This window comes from Hordeum vulgare, chromosome 4H, assembly GCF_904849725.1.
Source record: "Hordeum vulgare subsp. vulgare chromosome 4H, MorexV3_pseudomolecules_assembly, whole genome shotgun sequence".
NCBI lineage: Eukaryota > Viridiplantae > Streptophyta > Magnoliopsida > Poales > Poaceae > Hordeum > Hordeum vulgare.
In genome coordinates this window covers 576,832,419-576,841,570 of record NC_058521.1, presented here as the reverse complement: position 1 = coordinate 576,841,570, position 9,152 = coordinate 576,832,419, and positions in this window count along the sequence as shown.

The window sequence follows — 9,152 nt, the reverse complement described above, 5'->3', positions numbered from 1 at the left end:
GAAAAATTCATGATGAGTGGTAACCTACTATCAAAATCAAGATCAAAAACTATGAATGCAATGCTTTGTGTGATTTGGGTTCTAGTGTTTCTGCTATTCCAAAGTCTTTATGTGATGTTCTAGGCTTCAATGAGATTGATGAGTGCTCTCTTAATTTGCATCTTGCGGATTCTACTGTTAAGAAACCTATGGGAAGGATCAATGATGTTCTTATTATTTCAAATAGGAACTATGTACCCGTGGATTTCATTGTGCTTGATATTGATTGCAATCCGACATGTCCTATCATTCTTGGTAGACCTTTCCTAAGGACTATTGGTGCTGTCATCGATATGAAGGAAGGGAATATTAGATTTCAATTTCCATTAAAGGAGGGCATGGAACATTTTCCTAGAAAGAAAATAAGATTGCCTTATGAATCCATGATGAGGGCTACTTATGGTTTGAGCACCAAAGACGACGATACGTGATTCCATCGCCTTATGCCTAGCTGAGGGCGTTAAACAATAGCGCTTGTTGGGAGGCAACCCAATGAATTTATCTTTGCTTTCTGTTTTGTTGCGTCCACACCATCATAATTCTTTTATGATTGTGTTTTTGTGTTTCTTTTTGTGTTTGAGCCAAGTAAAACCTTTATGACTAGTTTGGTGATGGTTGTTTGATCATGCTGGAAAAAGACACAAACTTTTTGCTCACGAAATTATTTTTCATTTTTATCCAAAAAGAGCTTTTGAGTTGATTCTTTCTGCTGCTATTGATATGCCGATTGCCCAAATTGTCGTAATTTTTCAGAATTTTTGAGATACCAGAAGTATACGAAGTATATATATTGCTACAGACTGGTCTGTTTTTGACAGATTCTCTTTTTGTTGCGTTGATTGCTTATTCTGATGAAACTATGGATAGTATCGGGGGGTACTAGCCATGGAAAAGTGATAATACAGTAATCTAACACCAATATAAATATAAATCAAGTTTGCTACAGTACCTAAAGAGTTGGTAGTTTGTTTTCTTGTGCTAATGATATCACGAGTTTCTGTTTAAGTTTTGTGTTGTGAAGTTTTCAAGTTTTAGGTGATGTTCTCATGGACAATGGGATAAAGAGTGGAAAGAGATCAGGCTTGGGGATGCCCAAGGCATCCCAAGCCAAATTCAAGGACACCAAAAAGCCTAAGCTTGGGGATGCCCCGAGAAGGCATCCCCTCTTTCGTCTTCAATCCATCGGTAACGTTACTTGGAGCTATATTTTTATTCACCACATGATATGTGATTTGCTTGGAGCGTCGTGTATTATAGGAGTCTTTTCTTTTTGTTGTGTCACAATCATCCTTGCTGCACACCCTTTTGAGAGATACATGCACTCATCGTGAATTTTCTAGAATACTCTTTGAGCTTCGCTTATATCTTTTCAGTTAGGCAATTTAGCTCGCATGTGCTTCACTTATATCTTTTGAGCTAGATAACTTTGCTCTAGTGCTTCACTTAGATCTTTTTAGAGCATAGTGGTGTCATATTTTGGAGAAATAAGAACTCTCGATCTTCACTTATATCTTTTTGAGAGTGCTCTCTTTCAGTAACTTGGTAATTGGCTTGTGCTATGATAGTAGTCCAAAAGATGATAGGCATCCAGAGAGGATATACTAAAACCTTCCATATTCTTGTGCATTGATTAGTAAAGAGAAGTTTGATTCCTCTCAATTAGTTTTGAGACATGGATTTGGTAATATTAGAGTTATGTTAGTAGGGTGTCGTGAATCTAGAAATACTTGTGTTGGAGTTAGTGATTCCCGTAGCATGCACTTATGGTGAACCGCTATGTTAGGAAGTCGGAGCATAATTAAATTATTGACTGTCATCCTTTGTGTTGTGGTCGGGATCGCGCGATGGTTAACACCTACCAACCCTTCCCCTAGGAGTATGCCTTTAGCACTTGGTTTGATTACTAATAAAACTTTCGCAATAAGTATATGAGTTCTTCATGACTAATATGAGTCCATGGTATATATGCACTTTCACCTTCCACCATTGCTAGCTCTCTAGTGCCGCACAACTTTCGCCGGTGCACAAACCCACCATATACCTTCCTGAAAACAGCCACCGTACCTACCTATTATGGCATTTTCATAGCCATTCCAAGATATATTGCCATACAACTCCCACTGTTCTGTCTCATGACATGTGCCGTCACTTTCATATTACCATTGCATGATCGTAAGATAGCTAGCGAGATGTTTCAACGTCATACGCTAAGCTAGATCGTTGCTCATCCCGGTACAGTGCCGGAGGCATTTCCCATAGAGTCATCATTGCTCTAAGTGTTCAGTTGTGAGTAATTAAAAGTGCGATTATCATCATTATTAGAGCATTGTCCCATGTGAGGAAATAAAAAAAAGAGGCTAAAGATGCCCACAAAAAAATGGAAAGACGCCAAAGAGCCCAAACAAAAAAAAGAGAGAAGGAACAATGCTACTATCTTTTTCCACATTTCTGCTTCACAATAGCACCATGTTCTTCATGATTGAGAGTCTCTTGTTTTGTCGTCACCATATACTAGTGGGAATCTTCATTATATAACTTAGCTTGTATATTCCAATGATGGGCTTCCTCAAAATTGCCCTAGGTCTTCGTGAGCAAGCAAGTTGGATGCACACCCACTAGTTCTCCTTTTGAGCTTTCACATACTTATAGCTCTCGTGCATCCGTTGCATGGTAATCCCTACTCATTCACATTGATATCTATTGATGGGCATATCCATAGCTCATTAATACGCCGAGTCAATGTGACCATCTCCCCCTTTTTGCCTCACAACCTCCACCACACTCTATTCCACCTATAGTGCTATATCCATGGCTCACTATCATACATTGCGTGAGAGTTGAAAAAGTTTGAGAAAGTAAGAGTGCAAAAACAATTACTTGGCCAATACCGGGGTTGTGGATGATTTAAATTCGTTGTGTGGGGATGATGGAGCATAGCCAGACTATATGATTTTGTAGGGATAACTTTCTTTGGCCTTGTTATTTCGAAAGTTCATGATTACCTTGCTAGTTGGCTTGAAGTATTATTGCTTTCATGTCAATAGCAAACTATTCTTTTGAATCTTACGTATCTGAACATTCATGCCACAAGAAAGAAGTTACAACGGACAAATATGTTAGGTAGCATTCCACATCAAAAATTCAGTCTCTATAACTTCCCTACTCGAGGACGAGCAGGAGTTAAGCTTGGGGATGCTTGATACATCTCCAACGTATCTATAATTTTTGATGGTTCCGTGCTATTATCTTGTCAACTTTGGACGCTTTGTATGCATTTTTATATCTTTTTTGGGACTAACCTATTAATTCAGTGCCAAGTGCCAGTTCCTGTTTTTCCATGTTTTTTACCTTTTTCAGAGGAGAATATTAAACGGACTCCAAACGGAATAAAACCTCCGAAAAGATATTTTTTCCGGAACAGAAGATACGCAGGGAGCTTGAGAACCAAGGCAAAGGGCACCAGGGGAGGCCACAAGCCCCCTAGCCGCAGCCTGGGGGGGGGGGGGGGGGGGGGCGCCTAGCAGGCTTGTGGGCCCCCCGTGGCTCCTTTGCCCTACTTCTTCCGGCTATAAATCCCTCAAAAATCTGAAACCACGAGAGAGAGCTACGAAAATACTTTTCTGCCGCCGCAAGCTTGTGTCTCCACAAGATCCCATCCGGGGAACGTTCTGGTGCCCTGCCGGAGGGGGGATTCGGACACGGAGGGCTTCTTCATCAACACCATTGCCTCTCCGATGATGCGTGAGTAGTTCAACATAGACCTTCGGGTCCATAGCTAGTAGCTAGATGGCTTCTTCTCTCTCTTGGATCTTCAATACAAAGTTCTCCATGATCTTCATGGAGATCTATTCGATGTAATCTTCTTTTGCGGTGTGTTTGTTGAGATCCGATGAATTGTGGATTTATGATCATATTATCTATGAATCTTATTTGAGTTTCCTCTGATCTCTTATATGCATGATTTCATATCCTTGTAATTCTCTTCGAGTTGTGGGTTTCGTTTGGCCAACTTGATCTATAATTCTTGCAATGGGAGAAGTGCTTGGTTTTGGGTTCAAACCGTGCGGTGACCCCCCCCCCCCCCAGTGACAGAAGGGGTAGTGAGGCACGCGTCGTGTTGTTGCCATCAAGGGTAAAAAGATGGGGTTTATGTCTATTGCATGAATTTATCCCTCTACATCATGTCATCTTGCTTAAGGCGTTACTCTGTTTGTTATGAACTCAATACACTAGATGCATGCTGGATAGCGATCGATGTGTGGAGTAATAGTAGTAGATGCAGAAAGTATCGGTCTACTTGTCTCGGACGTGATGCCTATATGTCTGATCATTGCCTTAGATATCGTCATGACTTTGTGCGGTTTATCAATTGCTCGACAGTAATTCGTTCACCCACCGTAATACTTGCTATCATGAGAGAAGCCTCTAGTGAACACTATGGCCCCCGGGTCTACTTCACATCATATTTTCAGCTTTACACTTTTACTTTGTTGCACTTTCCGCCTTCAGATCTCACCTTGCAATCAATCGTGAAGGGATTGACAACCCCTTTGTAGCGTTGGGTGCAAGTTTGCTGTTTTTGCGCAAGTACTTTGGAGACTTGGCTTGATAATCCTACTGGATTGATACCTTGGTTCTCAAACTGAGGGAAATACTTACTGCTACTATGCTGCATCACCCTTTCCTCTTCAACGTAAAAACAAACGCAAGCTCAAGAGGTAGCACTGATCACAACACCTTTACCAGGATACTTAAGGAAGTTATTTTCCCTAGATTTGGAGTCCCTAGATATCTAATGACTGATGGTGGTTCACATTTCATTCATGGTGCTTTTCGTAAAATGCTTGCTAAGTATGATGTCAACCATAGAGTTGCATCTCCCTATCATCCCCAGTCGAGTGGTCAAGTAGAGCTAAGCAATAGAGAGATTAAACTAATTCTGCAAAAGACTGTTAATAGGTCTAGAAAGAATTGGTCTAAGAAGCTTGATGATGCACTGTGGGCTTATAGAACTGCTTATAAGAATCCCATGGGCATGACTCCGTACAAAATGGTTTACGGTAAAGCATGTCATTTACCTCTTGAGCTAGAGCATAAGGCTTATTGGGCAATCAAAGAGCTCAACTTTGATTTCCAACTCGCTGGTGAGAAGAGGTTATTTGATATTAGCTCACTTGATGTGTGGAGAGCTCAGGCGTATGAAAATGCCAAGTTGTTTAAAGAAAATGTTAAGAGGTGGCATGATAAAAGGATACAAAAACGGGAGTTCAATGTAGGTGATTATGTCTTGCTATACAATTCTCGTTTAAGGTTTTTTGCACGCAAGCTTCTCTCTAAATGGGAAGGTCCTTACATTGTTGAGGAAGAATATCATTCCGGTGCCATCAAGATCAACAACACAGAAGGTAATTTTCCGAGAGTGGTAAATGGGCAAAGAATCAAGCATTATATCTCAGGTACTCCCATAAATGTTGAAAGCAATATTATTAATACCATAACTCCGGAGGAGTACATAAGGAATATTTATCAGCCTGTTTCAGACTCCAAAAACGAAGAGGTATGTGATTCGGTAAGTAAACCGACTCCAAAACTTTTCCAGTAGGAATTTTTCTCCGTTTTGGAATTTTTAGAAAAATAGAAAAATTTAAAGAAGTCCGGAAAGCGCACGAGGAGGCGACAAGCCTGCCAGGCGCGGGCCACCCCCTAGCCGTGCCTGGGTGGCTTGTGACCACCCCGTGTGCCTCCCGGACTCTGTTTTCTTGCGGAGTACTCCTTCTGGTCGGGAAAAAATCATTATATATTGTCCCGAAAGGTCTGACCCTTGTATCACGCAAATATCCTCTGTTTCCGTTTCGAGCTGCTGTGCAGACAGATCTAGATCGCTATGGCGTCCCCAAAAGCTCCGAAGGACAAGTTCTTCGAGAAGGTCATCAATCCCTACCTCGCGGGAGTGCTGCGACACCCTCAATCTATCGAGATGCGTGAGGGAGTGTTGCACATCCGTGATGTTCAGGGGCCCAAGAAGACCAGAAGCATGGAGGGGAGGCTCGAGGCAATGGAGCAGCAAGTCTTCAAGTGCCAAGGGATGGTGGAACGCAAACTCAACGCCAACCACATGATGATCACGGAGTTCACCAACAAGCACAAGATCGATGCCAATGACATCGAGAAGCACCTCTCCAGGCTCTATGACAGAATTGATCACCTCCAAGCCCAGATCTATGACCTGCAGAACCAAAACTATGAGTATGAGTATAGATTTAAATCAATACGGTTGGCTGTAGATTTGAGGATTCCGGAGACTCGATCATCTTTCCATGATGGAGCACCTATGCCTTGGAAGACGGAGGATCAAACCCAGGTTGCAAAAACTCCACCACCATCACCTTCAAAGGAAGACAATTAAGCATGGATATGGGCAATCCCCTTGGCTTGTGCCAAGCTTGGGGGAGTTGCCCCGGTATCGTATCATCATCACATATTTTGCCTTTACCTTTTCTTAGTTCGATCCTTTTCGGTTTTATCTTTCTCTAGTAGAATAAAGTTCTTAGTGTTCTAGGCTTGAGTTTTGCTTTGTGTCACCCCCAATGTATTCGAGTTCGTGAGACATATAATAAAGAGTGTTTTAGTTAAGGGCCTTGCTTCATGCCATGATCTAAAGAAAAGAATGATTAAAGAACAAAAGCATGAAAGATCATGTAATGATCTTATGGGAAGTGATGACTTCACATATAAAAAGAATGTTGATTGAAACTTGTTGTGGGTGGACAAACGTAGACCTTGGTCGTTGCTGCAATTAATAGGAAGTAATAAAGAAAGAGAGGTTCACATATAAATATATCATCTTTGACTCTGTCTATGATTGTGAACACTCATTGAACTATTACATGCTTAGAAGTAGATGTTGGACAAGGAAGACAACATAATGAATTATGTTTGCTTGGTTCCGAACCATGTTATATGACTAGAGATCCCTTAGCATGTGATGCTTTCTTCCACCTCATATCAGCCAAAACTTCCGCACTAAGTAGAGATACTACTTGTGCATCCATAAACCTTCAACCCAGTTTTGCCATGAGAGTCCACCATACCTACCTATGGATTGAAGAAGATCCTTCAAGTAAGTTGTCATCGGTGCAAGCAATAAAAATTGCCCCCTAAATATGTATGATCTATTAGTGTATGGAAAATAAGCTTTGTACGAACCTGTGATGAGGAAGACATAAAAGCGACAGACTGCATAATAAAGTTCTTTATCACAGGAGGCAATATAAAGTGACGTTCCGCCACACTAAGAGGTCACACATCCAAACCTCAAAAGCGCATGACAACCTCTGCTTCCCTCTGCGAAGGGCCTATCTTGTACCTTTACTTTTTGTCCTTAAAAGTGTCATGGTGATCGACACCAATTCCTTATTACGCATTTATCTTGGCTAACGTCATGTGCTAGGGAAATATATATATATTCATATGTCAACTTGGAAGTAAGTATTCATGAATTATTATTGTTGACATTACCCTTGAGGTAAATAGTTGGGAGGCGAAACTATAAGCCCCTATCTTTCTCTATGTCCGACTGAAACTTTGATCTCATGAGTACCACGTGAGTTGTAGAAATTGTAGAAGACGAAAGGATGATTGAGTATGTGGATTTGCTTTACAAGCTCTTACTTGACTCTTTCCGATGTTATGATAAATTGCAATTGCTTCAATGACTATAGGCTATTGGTTGTTAATTCTCAATAAGGTTCTTGATCCATACTTTACTTTGTGAAGGAATTATCACTTTACCATAAGAGATTATATGATGATATTGCTGTTCTGATTATGATCATGATGCCTGCATGTCTGTATTTTGTTTTGTCGACACCTCTATCTCTAAACATGTGGGTATATTTATTGATCTCGGTTTCCGCTTGAGGACAAGCGAAGTCTAAGCTTGGGGGAGTTGATACATCCATTTTGCATCATGCTTTTATGTTGATATTTATCGCTTTATGGGATGTTATTACACTTCACGGTACAATACTTATGCCTTTTCTCTCTTATTTTACAAGGTTTACATGAAGAGGGAGAATGCCGGCAGCTGGAATTCTGGCCTAAAAAAGGAGAAAGTTTGAGATACCTATTCTGCGCAACTCCAAAAGCCGTGAAAATCAACGAGGAATTATTTTGGAATTTATAAAAAATACTGAGCGGAAGAAGTACCAGAGGGAAGCCACCAGGAAGCCACAAGCCTGCTAGGCGCGGCTTACCCCCTAGCCACGCCTAGGGGGCTTGTGGGCTCCCTGTTGGCCCTCTGGCTCCCATCTTTTGCTATAAGGAGGGTTTCGTTCCAGAAAAATCATGGGGAGGCTTTCGGAAGGAATCGCCGCCGCCACGAGGCGGAACTTGAGCAAAACCAATCTAGAGCTCCGATAGGGCCGTCCTGCCGGGGAAACTTCCCTCACGGAGGGGGAAATCGTCGCCATCGTCATCACCAACACTCCTCTCATTGGAGGGGACTCATCACCATCAACGTATTCATCAGCACCATCTCATCTCCAAACCCTAGTTCATCTCTTGTAACCAATCTCCATCTCGCGACTCCTATTGGTACTTGTAAGGTTGCTAGTAGTGTTAGTTACTCTTTGTAGTTGATGCTAGTTGGATTACTCGGTGGAAGATTATATGTTCAGATCCTTGATGATATTCAATACCTCTCTGGTCATGAACATAATTATGCTTTGTGAGTAGTTACTTTTGTTCCTGAGGACATGGGATAAGTCTTGCTATAAGTAGTCATGTGAATTTGGTATTCGTTCGATATTTTGATGCGTTGTATGTTGTTTTTCCTCTAGTGGTGTTATGTGAACGTCGACTACATAACACTTCACCATTATTTGGGCCTAGAGGAAGGAATTAGGAAGTAGTAAGTAGATGATGGGTTGCTAGAGTGACAGAAGCTTAAACCCTAGTTTATGCGTTGCTTCGTAATGGGCTGATTTGGATCCACTAGTTTAATGCTATGGTTAGACTTTGTCTTAATTCTTCTTTCGTAGTTGAGGATGCTTGCGAGAGGGGTTAATCATAAGTGGGATGTTTTTCCAAGTAAGGGCAACACCCAAGCACCG